This window comes from Caloenas nicobarica, chromosome 2 (genome assembly GCF_036013445.1).
Source record: "Caloenas nicobarica isolate bCalNic1 chromosome 2, bCalNic1.hap1, whole genome shotgun sequence".
NCBI lineage: Eukaryota > Metazoa > Chordata > Aves > Columbiformes > Columbidae > Caloenas > Caloenas nicobarica.
Window position 1 is genome coordinate 157,003,353 of NC_088246.1, and position 17,514 is coordinate 157,020,866.

At 43.2% G+C, this 17,514-nt stretch overlaps 1 protein-coding gene across 1 annotated transcript in view; it reads right to left on the reverse strand.

The window, feature by feature from the left end:
- Positions 1 to 10,345, reverse strand: part of NDRG1 (N-myc downstream regulated 1) — a 39,596-nt gene extending 29,251 nt beyond the window's left edge. Inside the window, exon 1 of the mRNA XM_065628751.1 lies at positions 10,266 to 10,345. The gene's annotated coding sequence lies outside the window, so the exon portion shown is untranslated. The remainder of the gene's footprint in view (positions 1 to 10,265) is intronic.
- Positions 10,346 to 17,514: the final 7,169 nt, after the last annotated feature.

Sequence of the window (17,514 nt, forward strand, 5' to 3'; positions counted from 1 at the left end):
CTTTTCTGTACCCATTCCAGCCAAAATCCACTGCTCCAAAACCACCAGAGCAAGTGTCATAACCAAGGTAGGTAGCTCAGGAATCATTTTACTGAGCCTGATTATTTTGCTCTTAAAGGTTCTGGGCATCATTGCTGGAAGAACAGTCGTTGCTGGAGCCTTGTTTTGGCAGCAGGGGATACAGGACAGATGGGCAGCCTGGCTTCACAAAATGGTGTGCAAAGGAGCTAAGAAGCCACACATCAGGCCATCCATCCTTGGATACCAGCAATGCTGCAATCATAAATATCAAACATTACGTAATCCCAATATACGTGACCAAATTCATTCCAAGCACAGAAGTGAAACAGGATCAAAGACCACTTCAAACTTTGTTCTGCTGAAGATACGCATATGGTTGTCTAAACTTGTGCCATGGGGTCCATCATCAAGTGTGGTCTTATGTCCATGATGGGCTGGGGGAACTGCTACCAGCACTACAGGATTTACCTCTGGTCTCCTACCAAAATGGTTTGTGTTTACATCCTATAATGGAAAACAAAGAACAGGAAAAGACTCCTGCCTGAGTGTTTCATAAAGAAGGTAATTTCCTCAAAACAACTTTTTTAAACACGGGCAGCAGAGATTATTCTCCTTTTGAATACTGATATACAGAAGGGTAACCTCACCAGGGCAGCCTGATGGCATTGCCATCTTTGCAGGCTGAGCAAGCAGGAGGGACAGCAATGACTTTACACATGGGATTAAATACTCACGAGCATCTAATGGCAAAGAGGGGAGGGAGAAAGCCATGGGCACTGATGGCCACAGCTTCCAAGCACCGGTGTTGCTTTCTTTGGAGAGTGAGAGACACCACATGAGACTTGGGCTCCGGGGCCACACATGGGAGGTGTTTCCAAGCCAGTCACATCACTCTGCACTTCATCACTTGAAAGCCACAAGTGACTTCAGAGCTAAGTCACCAAAGCAGGTAGGAAGGACATGGGTGGCAATTTGAGGCTTTGTGCATCTAAAGTAGCTCAAAACACTATCAAAGAAGCAGGGATGAGGCAAGGATGGAGAGCTAAGATGTCCCCAGAGCTGTGCAGAAGTTGATTAGCAAAGATCCCCATCACTTTCAGGTCAGAAAATAAGAGTAAGCAGCTCAAGCCTCTGACAATGAAGCAAGGAAAGTTACTGCGATGTTCAAACAGAGTTTGAGCCTTACATACAGTCAGTTAGACCCCTTCCAGTCATTAACAGTTAATGCTGCAAACTAGTCTGAGTGTCCCTAAAATAAAAAATGATGGTTTCTGTAAACTGGAGAGCAGCTTGTAAAAACTTGTCTCCACTAAACAAGAGACCACAAGAGACATCAGTTAATAGCAACCAAGTATGGTTATCATCCACAACACACCGTCTCATTAAATGCAGTTTACATTTCAGGTATTGTGCAGTTTACATTTCAGGTATTGTACAATAAACTTGACAAATCTAATGTTCCTGTTCGTGATTCATTTGAAAATAATGCATTTTGCAAGTGTCCAAAAGAGTTAATGCGTTAGCATCTGCCCACACGATGCCCTGTTTAAGCTAGTCTTTGTTCAGGCACTGGTGTCACGAGGTCCTTTGTGTACTGAGTTACTGATTTTCCCTGACATAGTTCTACACAATAAATCAAATAAGAGGTTTCAATAGAAGTTTCTCCCCTTTAAAAAAAAAAAAAAAAACACAAAGCAAAAGCCCACAAAACAAAACAAAAAACCAAACAAAACCAAACAAACAAACAAAAAAACCAACAAAACAAAACAGATGACTTGACAGTTAAGTGGCATCTGACTAAACCATTTGAGCAGCAAGTATTAAAAGCTGAAGATACTAAACTACTTGTGACCTTCTGGGTTTTTTTAGACTTAGGTTATACATTATAATCTCAATTTGCAACTAAAAGCTAATAACCTGACACAAAGCAAGCTTAGAAGCGTAAGCCTTAAATAACCTAAAGTTTCAAATCAGAAAAGGTCAGGAACTAAAGCATTAAATTAAATAATACCAGGGAACTGAAACAACTAGGCTGCCCAGTAGCCTCTGATTCACATATGTCCTGTGAATTGCCATCACTCAGCCCTCTTCAAGCACAGCACACTGCTCATACTCAATGTAATAAGAGCTCGGGCTGGCATCCAGAAAAAAAAAAAAAAAAGTGGGTTTTTAAGAGCATAATGTAGCATAACAGAGACTTTCAAAGCCAAAAAGCAAGAAGGGCTTAAAGTTTTAGCCATTTTTAAGTTTAGACTTATGCTACATGCTAACAGATCTGATTAGGAAACCAAACTGTTTTAGCCAAGAACTTGAGCCCTGTGCCAAGTCACAGCCGGGTGAAGCCACACGGAGAGGACTGCGAGGACAGACCCAGCAGCTGGTTCCACAAACAACATGCCGGTGTGAGTCCTGAGCATCTCCCGCAGCTGCCCTTGTCTTCAGCTTCTGCATACCCGTGCAGTTAGAAAGGCAAGATCTCCAGGCTCCTCTCCAGCCCTTTTCTTCTGGCTGTTTTTCACTTGTGCGACTGGTATCGGTGCCTGTATGGGCGCAGGGCTGTTTGGCTGCAATCGCTCCGATATCGGACACAGCCTTTAAACTGCCAGCTCCTCACAACAGGGACTCGTTACTCTTCACAACATGATATGCTCTGGCAGCTGCACGTTGATAGTAGCACCAAAACAGAGCGAGCTGGAAGCAGCCCTTCATCCTCCACAGATGTTGAGCAAGGAAACTGTTGCAAAGCAGTTTGCACAATCCTCTCGCTGTGGGATGCAATGAAGAATGTTCCTTGGAAAGCTCGGGGTCCTCCCAAGCTTCACAGGAGTAGAAACTGGCTGTGGGAAGGGTTGGTGTGCCAGCCAAAGGACATGCCTGCTGTCCCCATCTCCCCTGTGCTGGATACCCTTGTTTTCTCCCCCCACCAAAATAATGAGCAGGTGTTCTAGTCCTAGCTGGCAGAGAAATTGAGAGCTTGCAATATCTTAGGGCTTTTTTTTCCTGTTGTAGCAATCCTTAATACTACCTACACTATAATATCATAATTCCATGTAAGACAGATTACAAAACCTTATGAAGTTATCTGAAATTCAGGTTTCTTCAGCAACTGGCACCTGAAACTGCTTCTGGTCATGCCTCTGTGAAAAGTGGTTATACACAAGAACATGAAGTTTCTTTAAAGAGATTAAAAATAATTGTGATTCCCAGGACTTGGGAGTGGTGTCATCCCAACCCGCCTGCTCACTGCTGATGTGGCTGCGAACAGTCCTTGCGGAGCGGGATGGCACGGGGCGGGTAGGGTCATATGGGGCTTTTGTAAAAATTCCTACATTCTAGTGGCAGCCTAGATTTATCTGGAAACACACGATGCCCATTTGTACTGGTGCCAATATTGTCCTTCAGCTGCAAACGACTCCAGGCTGTGGGTGGCAGCACCACAGGATGGAAAGTGTGAAGAGCAATCAGCTGCCTTCTCAGGCTTTGTTTTCTAACCCCACCAAGCCAGCCTGTCTCCTTCCACTGCCTCAGCACCCTCCCAGCACCCTCCCAACATCCTTCTCTGCATCTGTCCCACTCCTCCTTCAACTGACTGCAAACATAAAACAAAGATTAAAGGCGATGCATTGGTACAGATCCTGACACCTGCCTTGCACCTGGGTGCTAGGCTGGGCTTTGGAGGCAGATTAAATAACGAATACTGCAAAGCTGCATTTGGCATTTCATGTCATGGAAGAGATGGCTTCTGCTACAAAGATTGCAGTCTAAGCAGACAAGAAATAAGCTATTGTTCCTGCAGCTCGCCAGTGTCAGGCCATGCTCCCCACCCCCTTCCACTCTCGATCTGCCATGCTTTAATAGTTCATAGCTTCTGCTCTCTTGCAACTGCTTCAAGAAGTGGGTGGTTCTGTGCAAGTTAGCGGCAAAAACATACTGAGATTATTCCAGAAGGGACAGGCTTGTAGTATACTCAGAGATGAGGGACATTATGTGGCTCTCTAGGTTGCACCCTTCCAAGTACACAGTGGTTTCTTTTTATATGCGTTGCCTTTTGAAGTTGATGTTACAAAGATGAATACTTAAGTTACAAAACATCACAGCTGAGGTTGATGATGTATCTTAATTTACATTTATTCTTTAGGTCATACTATATGGGTTACAGTTTCAGAGTACGTACACAACTTGTTATACCACCTATTAAAATTGCTTGCTCATTGCTGTTACAAGTTCTCTTTATAACCCTCGCCAAAATATCTGAGCTGAAGCTTTCCATGGCAAGTGTCAGAGAGTTCTTGTTTGGTTTTGAGGAGGAAAGTATAATTTATGGATATTATTTTGTTCCTGTGAGCTCCCAACCCCTTTTTTCGAGGATGAACTTTAGCATTCTAGTTTTAATCTGGACTCAGACTTCGCACAAATGGCCATTGTGTTAAGGACACTTCTTTCATTCTTCCCAAGAAAGTCCCATTATGAAATTAGCCAAATTTAAGCATTCTCACATGCTGAACTACCCGGGACAAGATCTGGGTAATGGTCTTCCATTACCTGCAAGCCTCAGCACCTAGAGATACAATATGATCTTCCTAAGAGCTGAGTACACTCCTGCCTGTATCACAAAAGATAGGACTGGTGATGGAGTTCCTAACTCAGCACCATCCGGTGCCAGAATACTCCTTGTTCCTCAAAATAAGGCCTTTCAAAATCCTTCAAAGTGGGCCAAAAGTGATTCTTCATCCTCCGCTGACTTTTTTTCAAAACCTTTACACATCCATGCTCCAGCTTAGCATCTATTACATCAGGCAGAGAACTTACAGTTATCACTTCCCAGGTTTTGTTTACAAGAGGAGTTGCAGTTATGCAACCACACAGAGGAGTGAGATTTTCTACACGACTTCATAAAATTCAGTATGTTTCACATGGAAAAAAAAATGCAACTCTCCTAAATTATATCATAAAATCATCCTGGTCGGAAAAGACCTTTAAGATCATTGAGTACAACCATCAACCTAAGACTGGCACTAAACCATGTCCCTAAGAACCTCATCTATGCATCTTTTAAAATCCTCCAGGGATGGTGACTCAACCACTTCCCTGGGCAGCCTGTTCATGTAGGAAAAAATAATATTTTGTATTTGCCAAAATATGAAGCTCATCATAAAACTCTGCAATGCCTTTATTTCATAGAATAGTCACATAACCCAATACATCACAACTTTGTCCAAGGACACAAATGCATCCTAAAATTTGGCAGAGATATGTTACATACAATGTATAAAAAATATGTTGAGTGCATTATAGAACTATAGCAGTAGGAATATGACATCGTTAGTTTGACAAGGTGCACATGAGCTTCCTGAAGGAAGCAGCGCAATAACCCACAGCAAGAGCAATCCTTCCTTTCCTAATAGTGCATTTCCCATCTGGATGTCCGCTTACTGTGTTCACAAATAAGGTTTCCTTTAAAAGCTGCATTCTACTTAGCTGATTACTTTTCCATTTCACCTTGTGCCTACCAATAAATACATTCATATATAAAAAACATGCTACTATTCTCTTGTTTGAACACCAATGACTTCACCTACAGAGTCTTCATCAAGTTTAAGATTACATTACATCTTCATTACAGTTTAAGATCTTTAGCACTTAATTTTTACATCATAAAAATCGGAGTATCTTAAAGTAGTCAAGTTGTAAGAGTGGTAAAATGGTAAAGAGAGAAAAAAAGAAAACAACACATACATAAAAAACAAGGGATGGTTGAAAGTACATGAAAATATTTGTTTCACAGTCAGGTTTTCATGCTGCACTGGCTCCTAAGGCTTGCTCTTTCCATTATTTTTTACATCATCCATACAGTACCAGCAGACTGGCCTTACCCAGCCATAGTAGAAAAGAAGCTAAAAGAGCTGTACATTTGAAGCTATACTTAGTTCAGACAGGAAGCAGCCAGTTAAAGGCTTGGAAAAGTAGAGAATATCCAGTTTTAAAAAACAAGGCTTGAAAAGGAAGATCTGCATTGACCAACTTCCAGCTATCAAGAGAAAAAAACCTGACTGACAGATGAAAAAGATATGTTAAATTTGTGACAATTAACTGAAAGGAAGTAGCACAAAACCCAAAAGAAACATAGGAAGCGTGATCAGCCACACAAAAATAAGAGCAGTAAAACTGACATACATCCTGCTTTGTACAAACAGATACAGCTGTGGAAAATTTCCTCAGCATGGGCAGCACGGTTGTGCATCAGCAAGCACATTGCAGAGCACCTCTGGATGGAGAACATCCCATTTGACAACCAACTGCTGGGCATTATCCAAAGACAACACTCTCACGGCAGCTGGGAAACAAAACAGGCCTGATCCTGCAGCAGCCCTTTGCTAAAAGCAAAACTAAACTCATCTCCCTCATCGTCCAACGTAGGAACTTGCATATTCAAGTCTGGAACTCGGATACTTGCAGGCTTTACTCTCCCAGTACTTGCTGTGCCGGATTAAATGGTGAAAAATGGTGCTGATTCTCACGGACACTCAGTACTGAGTTTAACTCTGTCAAAATAACACTTTAATGATGAACGATCACATATTCAGGCGAAGGTCTGAATGGTTCCTTACTGCTGCTCCCACTCCGCAGCCAAAGGGAATTAATACCAGGGGTTACCTTCTGCTGCCTGGCCCTGCTGAAGTTACCCAGGGCTCTGGAAGTGACACAGATAGGAAAAAATAAAAACAAACACCAGCATTTGAGAGAAACACCAAGTTCAATAGCCATTATATTCATAGCCATTGATTTCCTAGAGACCTAACCCAGATTTTACTCATCCGTAGCAACACTCACCACCAAACCTGAAAATGGGGTTGCTTTTCCTCTCAGCCTTTTAAACTGTTTCAGAATATTTCCCATGACTTTCCAGTACTAGCAAGTAACTTGCAACTTTTGGGACAGAGCTTTTGACAGATGGCAGAGGGGTAACTATTGCTTCCTTGACCTGCTGACAGCTGGAGATCTGCTCCCCAGGCAACAGTCCAGGAAAGCTCTTCACCAAGAAGGCTGCAGGGGCAGCGCCATCACACTGTAGGTAAACTTATAAATTTATACCTAAAAGCTGAAGCTAAAGGGCAGTCTACATACAATACAAATGGTATTTATTTAGCGAAACAGTGACAGGATGAAGTGGGCTCTTCTGCCTCAGATTTCTACATGCTGTGACACAACACGGAAGTGAAATGTAAATAAACTCTAGCTGGAAGTCATAGTTGGTCTCAAGAACCAGCATTTCATCACTATTAATACCAAGCAGTTGCATCTCTTGGGTTTTGGAATGTTTTCTTTTAAAGTCTTCAAACCAGAGCAACTAGAGAAAGTCCCTCTTGCTGCACCCTGCTGGGACTGAACCCATTTTCCCAGGCTGTGCTCGCCCCTGACAGCAAACGGGCTTTCGCTGCCTTAAGCTTCCAGCTTCAGGCATGATGTAAACGTTGCTGATTCACCACAAAGCAGAATTTTTATTATTTTTCAGAGTTTCACACTTTCTAGTTGTCTTCGTTCTGAAGAGCTCCAAGCCAATTTCACCACTTCTGTGTCCTTTCTTTCACTCTTTGTCTAGTTTGAGACAATAAGAGCAGGAAATGTCTCATTACATATATGCTCCATGTTTTGTGCAGCAGATTCTCAGGCTCTGATGAGGTTAAGTGAAAAACCAGTAATTTCTATGGGAAGTTAGAAGTTTGCCAAAATCCCTTAAGCTGGTCATGAGAAGATGTATGTTGGACTTCAGTCAAACAAATTAATCACTTAGATTTAAAAATCTGAATCAAAGAATTTTTCTCACAACTGTTACTGTTAATCCCACCTGCACTACAAGAGCAAATTACTCAACTGCCTTGTAGGTGTTTTTAAGGACCGGACTCCCACGCCAAAGTGCTTCCCAAGATGCAGTGTGATCTCCCCATGTAACTGTCATGGTGCAAAAAAAGGAATATTCAAAAGCAGAATATCTCCCACTAAAGAAACTTGGGGAATCCTGCTGCTTTTACTGATCACTCATGCAATCTACCCAGATGATCTGTCACTGTTCTAGCATTCCTTTTTATGTTGACAAGAACAAAAAAGTCATTGTGCAGAGGAAAACCAGAAAAACTGGTGGTGTGGATGCTGGTTCCCAAACACAGGCAGGCATATGTGGCAGTGCTCCCTCAGCAGTGGGTGTAACGACTTTGGCCACTGCCAAACTCTCTGGACATCTGATGCTTTGACATCTCTGTCCTGCTGTCACCTTGGGTAACATGGCCAATTAATGTAGGGAACCAATACAGAAACCCTTCTTCCGAAGGGAAACAAATGAAAACCCCAGCTTGTTAAGACCTTCTAGATGCCTCTGCCTGAGCCACTTTGCAGAGTGCCCATTCTCAAGGGGATGATGAGTTTGTCTCTCGGTTCACTTATTGTAGAAACTTTGGTTCAAAGTTTTCAAAGATGAAATCCATCCTGTTCAGGTATCTGCTGATGTTCTGCAGTGCAAGGAACTCATACTCAGAAGTTGCGGTCTCCAGTTCCCCAAACCGTTATGCCACGGCATCAGTTCAGTTTATACTGAAAAATGTCAGAAACCATACGCACCCTAAGCCGTCTCTCATTACTACATTGAATCATGTTTCCACAGTATCTGTATTTTCCATGTCAAAACACACACCAGTTCCTCCTGAATAGATTCATGCATTATTCTACTCGAAAGGCACAGAGCTTATTAGTACCTGAGGGACTGTACAAACCTTTAAGGAACACTTCATTTTTGCTGCACCTACTCCTGAGTTTTACCGTTTCATCCACAGTCATTAAATTCTTGCTGTGCACAGGACAGTGTACAGCATTAGCTGCCTGCTGTTTACGCAAGTACTTGTGAAAAAAACACAGTCATTCTATGTCAAACTACATTAGACTCTGGGTTAAAAAAGCACCAAATTTTTAAAAACATGTCCTCAGAACCAAGTTCAAAGTGCAACAGCTTAATGCCACTGGCTGAAGTTTTAAGTTGTGCCTGTTCACAGCCAAGACTAAAAACAGCAAGGCGGGCTTTTCACATGTTTACCTGAAGCACTTGATAACTCTTGTTTACAGATTACTTCCATTTCTTGCCCTGAACGGTGAGTTTTTCAGCAGCTGTGTATCTTTGACACAATTCAACATACCAAAAAAAAAAAAAAAAAGGGCGAAAAGCCAGAAAAAGTCAAAACAGTGCAACATCTTGCAGAGAGTCTGGACAGAAAGCTTCAGGTTGTCTTTGACCTCTTCCATGCCAGTACAACTGCATTTTCGAGGTTCAAAATACAGTTCCTATTTAAACAGACAACTGAGGAGAAAAATGTCCCAATAACATAATTGGTAAATACGTCTATCTGAAGCCTAAAGGGGTCCTGTTCTGGGGACAGGGTGCAAAATCGAGCACTGTGGTCTTTATAAAGCAGTGGGTAAGACAGTGAGCAATGCCAGTTTCCAAGAGTTTCATAGGAAAACCATAACACAGTGGAAAGCGCTAACCAAAATATCCTCCTTAGCAGAAGTGAAATCACTTGTTTCATCAGAGCCAGTCCATGGCTGCGCCTCCACTGCAAACGCCACTGTGAAGTGCTCTGAACCTGAGCAGTGCCTGGAAGCACAGCTGGCAAACTGCACTTATCATCAAATATAACCCCACCAAAACAACTGCTAGTAAAAGCTGGACACCCGTCAAGTCTGTCCTCTGCGTCACATCCAGCGCAGGGCTGCGAGAGCAGAGAGACACGATCAACAAGCGCCAGCAGCCAACTTCCCTAGGAGAACTATGTGCCTTCGTTTCACAGCTGGTTTCCAGCCCAGCCCACTCTGCTGCTGCCAGGGGAGCCCGGGCCGTGGCAGCAGCACCCAGCAGCTGCCCCCACCACCAAGAAGGGCCGGGGCGCCCCGTCCGCTTCTCCTCTCCCCAGCGTGCAGCCACCACCCCGCTAATAGCCCCCCGCTCCCCCGCCGGCTGCTCCCTGCATGGATGAATGGGGGGAAAGGGACTTATCAGCAAGCAAAAGGAGCAGGATGAAGCAAGGATGCGCCCTCAAAGGGGCTGCGATGCCCGCGGCGGTGTGTGGGTGGATGGATAAGCAGATGCATGGATGGAGAGGTAGGTAGATGGAGAGGTAGGTAGATGGAGAGGTAGGTAGATGAATGGATGCACGCATGTATGCATAGGTAGTTAGGTGGACGGAAGGACCCTTTCTTACTTGTTGCGGTACCGCTCCCCCTACTCCGCCACCGTCGCCGCGCTCCGACCGCTGCCCGTCCGCTGCCGCGGGGAGGATTTATAGCCCGCGCCCCGCCCGCCGGGCGGCGCTGCCCGCCGTCGCCGCCGCCGCCGCCTCCCCGACGGCAGCACGGGGCGGGCCGCCACCCGTTCCGCGGCTCCGCCCGCCCGTCCCTGCGCCTCAGGGCTCCCCCCTGTTGCCCGCAGACGTTTTCAGCGGTTACAACCCGGATGCCTGGACTTCACGGCATCCCTAAATATCAGCGGGGAGACCTGGGGGTCGCCTCTTCCTCCAGGTAGCGGGCTGGCGAGACTGAGTTCTGACATCCCCTTCCCGGGCAAGCTCTGGGAGCAGTGAGTGGCTGAGACCTGCCGCCCTGCTTCCCGAAGGGTTACAGTGGCGGGAAGAAAGGGTTTCACACAATTTGGTGGGTGGAGGCAAGTGTATGCAAGGGGTTTGCCCAAGGACTGAACGAGTAGCAGTCTTGGAAAAGGATGAGCAAAGGGCAGAGAGAGTGGGGTCCTGGCAAAGGTGGTCAAAATTTTGCAGACCTATGTACTGCTATGGAAAAATAAGTCTGCTTACCAGATCCCGACTTGCAAAATCTTGTGCTCGTACATTAACATGACTACTAGGAAGGAACTCTCATTTCAGCAGAAACAAAATAATGTCTTCACACATTTCTGATGAAGTTCAGAGAGTGCTGCAAGTGCTGTGTGAGTTTCCTAGCTAACAGCTATTTGGCAAGAAGCACAGCTACTCATTTATTCCAAAAAGAGGCCCTGGCCTGCTGAGTAAAGAGTATCTCTATATACACAGTTCTGCGTGTAGCCACCCGCTGAGGGGCGGGTGAAACTGTGACAGCCTGAACTGCTTGTTCTCTGGCTTTTCTATAAAGCACCCTTACCCCATGTGTATGATTTCACTTAACAACTTCACTTCTATGGCAGGTTACTGTGACCCAAAGTGATGAAATCCACAGCATGTTATCATGTAGTAGCCTAAGGAGGAAATCAGAAATTCTTGAAACTCTATTAAATTCTCTGTTTTCTTGGCTATACAATAAGCTTGTTAAGTCCAGTCTATAAAGGCTTGCTGCTGTTCAAATGCATATTAGCTTCTCTCCTAAATCAGCTTCTGCACCTGAGTCAGAAAGTGCTGCCTTCGGAAAAAAGAACCCTGGAAGCCTGATTCCTTTTTCACCACAAAATGATAGGAGACCATGTTGTGCAGCAGTAACTCTGAAATATAACTAAGTGTAGAATAAAGGAAATTTCTTATCGTATTTTCTTAGCTTTGATTAGTTAATGTTTGCAAGGGGGAAAAGTATTTCTAAAACAACAAGAAAGAAGCATTTGTCATTCTAAGAGAGCGCTGCTCTGTGTGTGCTTTGTTTTTTTCATCATAAAAAGTCTAAACATTTTCATACTCATTTTAAACTGTGAGACCACAAAACCTGCGAAACTATCACAAAAAAGAAAAAAAAAAACACCTTAATTTGCAACTGAGCCTATTTTGAAGTCACATCTTCAAAATTATGTTATCAAATCACTGGCTTGCTATGTTTGTTATGGAAGATCTGTCTAGCTCAGTGGCTCCTAAAGCTATGGAACAAGTGCAAATGCTAGAACAAGAAGATGGGCTTGACTAATTTTCCAAGGAATTAATCCTTCCTTCATCTGACCATGAAACAAAATCCCAGCTCAAAAACATTCAGTCCTTCAGAAAACAGATCTGGGTCAGTGTCTGAACTCTGTGGTTTGGCCCATCTTCAAGCAGTTTTTCAATCTGCTGTGCTTGGCTGCTTTTTGGGGAAGGGGCTGAAAGCTTCAGAGATTCAAATGAAATGAACTGTTCCCTGTGTACTAAATGCAGGCTTTTGCAGTAAAAACAATTACTGAGTCTGGAATGAACTGGAGAACTGGAATAGAGTGTTTTCTTTTGCTTTGACAGTTGCAGTTTGTTTGTTATTTAGATCACATGTTTGGACCCTCAAAAATGCTGGAGACAGGCAGATAGAAGCCCCCAGGAGTCAGTAGTTACTAGTCCTGGGAATGTGTGCATCCAAACTGAGCCTTCCCTAGCTCAAGCATACTTCCCAGCTATTTTGCTAGTTATGACTGAAACTAACATGGTGAATTACAGTGTCTTTTGAGGGTGATTGGTGGATTGCAAAAGAACACAAAGTCATTCCAAAAATCCAAGTTAGGAAGTATTTTTACTATGTGAAGATGTAACTGCTAAAGTTTGTACTCGGAGAGCCAAATCCTGCTGTGTGCCAGAAAGGAGCACAGCTGAAAGCTTGGAGGACATCATTCCCCTCTGCTTGGAAAAGTCTACTTAGAAGACAGGTAGGGAAAACAGGAATTTCAAGGCTTAATTTGCCAGAGTGGCACTGCTGACAATGCAATAGCCGCTGCCTCCATGAGCTTTCACCCCGTGCTGGGCTGCACGACCGCTCACACCGCATTCCCGTAGCCGCTGAGTGGCTCGTGTACCAGCATCTGTACAGGCACAGACGTGTTCTTCAGGAAAAGCTGTGCTGGGGAGACAAGTTAAGCTGCCACGCACACAGGCCCACTGAAAAACCTAATGAGTACTTCTACTGTAAATATTATTTTATTTAATAAACCAGCTTTATGTGACTGGCACGCAATTGCCCTTTTCAGAAGAGCAACTCTATAGGACAGGGGTGTCAAACTCATTTTCACTGGGGACCACATCAGCCTCACAATTACCTTCAAAGGACCAAAATGTAATTTTAGGACCGTAGAAATGCAGTAGTTACCAGTCAATGCACTGTTCAAACTAACCTGAAAACATGACCCCTGGCAGCATCAATCTCCAAGATTTTTAAGAGTAAAGTAAACAAGTCCTTGATTTACTGTGTTATTTTGTTTTACTAAACTGGACTATTGTAGGTATATGCATGCACAAAGACACATTTGCACAAAGGAGGGAAATGGCATACTTCCATGCTAGAGGAAGACTAATCATATGTGCTGAGCAGAAACTTATTTGTTCCAATACCTGGCAGTAATAATATTTCAGCATTTAAATAGCACTTTAAAGCCATTAACTAATCAATGCTTACGAGGCTCCAGGGAAAAAAGGGTGTTGTAAATGAAGAACCACCAGACTAGAGACCTGATCCAAAGTCCACTGAAGGGTAGCAATTCCATCTATTTCAATGTTATGGAAACAGATTTTAATTATGAGACTATTCTTCTTTCCTTTGACATTACATTTCTTGCCATGCCAGCATTAACTGAGGAAACTTCAGTGGCTGTGCTGCAGCAGCGAAAGAAAAAGAGTTGAATAAAGTAAGACCACAGCATTTTTTTTGCAAGTAATATTGTGCATTTCTTTAGAAAGGTCTCTGCACACTGTTTACATTTAAGAAGTGGTAATATTATTAGTCACTGCAAAAGCAATGGGTGTTCCCTTGTTCTTGCTAACAATACAGCAGGGATAATTTTGGATTAAGCTACATGTTTTATGAAAAATGGACTTGATGTTCGCTGGTTCATGTCAAAAGAATTCCCTGTGTGACCCACCAAATATCACGCCCCATCCACTGGGAAATTTCTTCTACTACAGCCTTTTGTTGTTGCCTTTGGATCCATTGATGATGCTGACATGTAGCCGTATGGATCAGTTGTCCTTCCAAAAATTATCCAATCCAGCTTTGAACCAAGGGCACTGACCTCAATAAAGAGTATAAATAAATAACACCATGGATTGCAGATTCACATGCCCTTGTCAGAGGTTTGCCTGATGTTATTCATATCCCCACATAAGTACTTATTTCCAGTTTGGAAACTGTCTTTGGCAGGTTTATCTGGTTCAGCAAAAGCATAAATGTGGGGTGAGTCATTTAGTTGGTCCTGCAATACGAACTTCCTGCCATTTGCAAAGGAAGTAGATTTTTTAAATACATTTTAGAAGACCAGGGTTTATCTATAAGTTCATTTGATGAATGGAGGGGATGAGGGCTTCTTTTGTTTTGTTTTAACAGGTATGTTCCTGAAGGAGGTGTTTGGTGTAGCATTTTACCAAAAGGAACATTTTTGCAGGAAGTTCTGTTAATTGGGATCTATGAACTAAATTCATAGCAAGACTCAGCTGTGAAGTGACAGGGCTGCCTGGCCCCATGTTTGCTACTCAGGCTTTCAGTCCAATGCATGCGAACAACTAAGTGCCTAAGAATCAGGTTTCTGAGAAGTCAACATGATGAGTGGTAAATATTAAAGCCAGCCAAGAGAAAAAGCCAAGAGAAACAAAGACTAAAATAGATTTTATGCTTATTTCCACATAAGGTTTTTGACTGTGAGTTCTTTCTGAGAGATGAATACCTACAATCAGTGAGTGCTTTCTCTAGTACTGCCTCACAGTCCATAGCCCACAGTTAATGCTGACACCTGAGGGACTTGGTTCCAGATACCATACTTACTCAGTTGTGCTTGAGCACAGCTCTTCTGCTTGCCAGGAAAAAGTCTTAACAGTTTACAGGGTGGTTATATACCCATTGCACAACATTTTGCTTGCAATTTCTCCTGTTAGAGCTAATGCATTTTGTAAAAATAATGAAAATTCATCAAACCAGACAGGAAAAAGGAAGAATTTGGTTCTGCAGCTCACAGATGTCATTGTGAAGGCAGGGAGATAGTTTCATATCCCTGCTACGGTTGGGATGGCAGTTGGGACTTGCCACATACTTCCACCCCTCCTCCAAACAGAAAAGGCTCAAATTGTAGTATCTAGATTAAAACCTGCCTCTTGCACCAAGAACACATGAATAGAGCCTTCATTTTCAAAGCTACCTTTTGTGCAAAGATTAAGCCAGCATGGACTCTCTGAAAATTGCACAGGGTAAGACAGAAGGGAAGAAATTCCAACTGGGGTTTCAGTTAGGACCTAGAGCAACTCCTTTTCCCAGGATGAAACTGGTTTCACATGTATAAAGTGGGTAAGAAAAGTGCTTCCTGATTTGTTGGCAGCCTGAGTTTTAGACTAAAGAGATTCAGGTGAATTAAGCTTGCACATTCACCACAATCAAAGTGTAATGGACTGCTGGTAATTATCTGTCCTGATGTAGTTTCAATTTGTCTACTCGGATGGGGTTTTTATGTTTTGCTTCTTTGTCACCTACTTGTCACTGGGCAGAAGCAGCAGCATAGCACCATGCACCATGGCCCGTGAGGATCCCTGTTCTTGCTGATGGCCCCAGCAGGACATGCGTGGTGACCAGCTACTCACCTGGCCTAAACCGAAAGCTATTTGGGGCTGCTGGGAGATCAAAGAATTGGTTTTATGGGTACCTGATTGCTCCTTGTGAGAGGTTATTTAGGCCTGCTGGAGCATTTGCATTCTTCAGACCTGTCCACCTGTTGAACACACACATACACGCCTCTATGTACAATCATATAGAGCTTGTTTCTTTAAGGATCTACACTAAACACACAGATAAACACAGTAAATTCCCTTGCATATGTAGCTTTACTGAGCTGGCATGAGATATTATTCTTTTTTTCATTTATGTTGACTCTTTTCATGGCCAACTATGAGCAGGCAAGGAAGTAGAGCCCCTTCTTTTAACTGTGAACTAAAAGCAGTGCTGTAACCCTACGCAGCTATCAGAGGCAGGAGAAATGAAACACTGAGAGGCTCTACATGAAACGGGATTTTTCTCAACTGTCTCTGAGGCAGATGACCTTCTCCATCCTATTCCCAAAAAGAAACTTTGCATTTATGAGAAAGGGTTTACCCTGGCTAAAGTAAACCAGTTAGAAAGTACTGCCTTCAGCATTAGCAACTACCCTTTGCCATTTCTTCTTCTTGAAGTACCATCTTTTCTTCCCCAAATGACCTACAACAAGACAAGATACACGGGTCACTAATTCTATTTCTGATGTATTGGGTGGGTAAAGAATTTAAAAGAACCCAACTGATACCCACAGCTGGTCATCTAAAACTTCTCGCAGCTGTAATCCTTCCTCAGTCTGCCTAGCAAACATGTTGGGTGCAAGGACTCTCCATCCTCATTCACTGATTGGGGAAAATTAGACCATTAATTGCAACTGCTGTCCTCTGCTGCAAATTCAACACAAAGTTCAAAAATGTACTTTTAAGTTGTAAATGTCTTTTCAAAAAAGCTGCTTTCACATACTAGGAAATGGGGATTCTATATACTTGAGCATTGCAAGAAAAATCCTGCACACATCCACCCTAGAGGTACAGCATTCAAATGGAATTAATTTGGGGGCTTCACAAGCAACACGTGGGAAGCTGGGAGACTTCAAGACATTTATGTAAAGCAGACTTTGCAGAGATCTGTGACCAGGGAGGTTCTGGGCATGTGTGTGTCTTCTGACAAGTTTGGTCTTTTGGAGCAAGAGACTCCAGGATTTGGAAGCCACCAGTCACATCACCAAATATGTCTGCATCTCCTGTACTGACCAAGGGTGGAAGGCACTAAATGCAATTTGATATCTTTTTGATTTTCTGTGGTCATTATTTGAATTTGCTCCAAAACTGAAGTACAGGGTGTTTCAAAAAGGTGCGCTCAATTTCAAAGCAGTTGTGATTTCAAGTTGGTTCCTTCTTTTTGAAAAGCCCTGTACAAGTACTCAATTTCAGTCCCCATTTTTAGTTCTTATATTTTTAAAGAAGTTTCTCTACTTGCTAGAAATCTGGAGAGCAATTCTCTCCCTCTCACCACTTCCTCCCACTCATTCTGGCTGAGGCATTGCTATGTACACAAATACATAGGCACAAAAACATACGTGTGTACCAGAATCCTTCCCACTCCCTTTTTCACAGCCTCTCTGAAGGAACATCTAACTCACATCTCAGTTGAACTTTTGAACCCACCAGTGCTGAGATGCCTTGAATTCAAGCAAAACAGGCTGGCCAGTGCCTATAGGTTTGAGGAGCACCCAAGCAAGTACAAGTCAGAGCTCTGTCCTCACTTATGTCTGATAAAGAAGAGCAGGTAAAAGGCCTGATCATTGTCTAATCTTCCTAACGTAGTAGTGACATGTACCCTCTGCTTGAAAATGCACTTAAAAGTATACGTCCTTTTGCTCTGAGCACACATTTGCATAGCAATAACACAGCCAAGCAATCAACTAAAAGAAAGTCTGGTTCTGCAAGACCCTGAATGACATATATCACTTGCAATCTGTTAGACGGCTACAGCTGTTTTCTAAAGTTTTGGGTTTTAAAT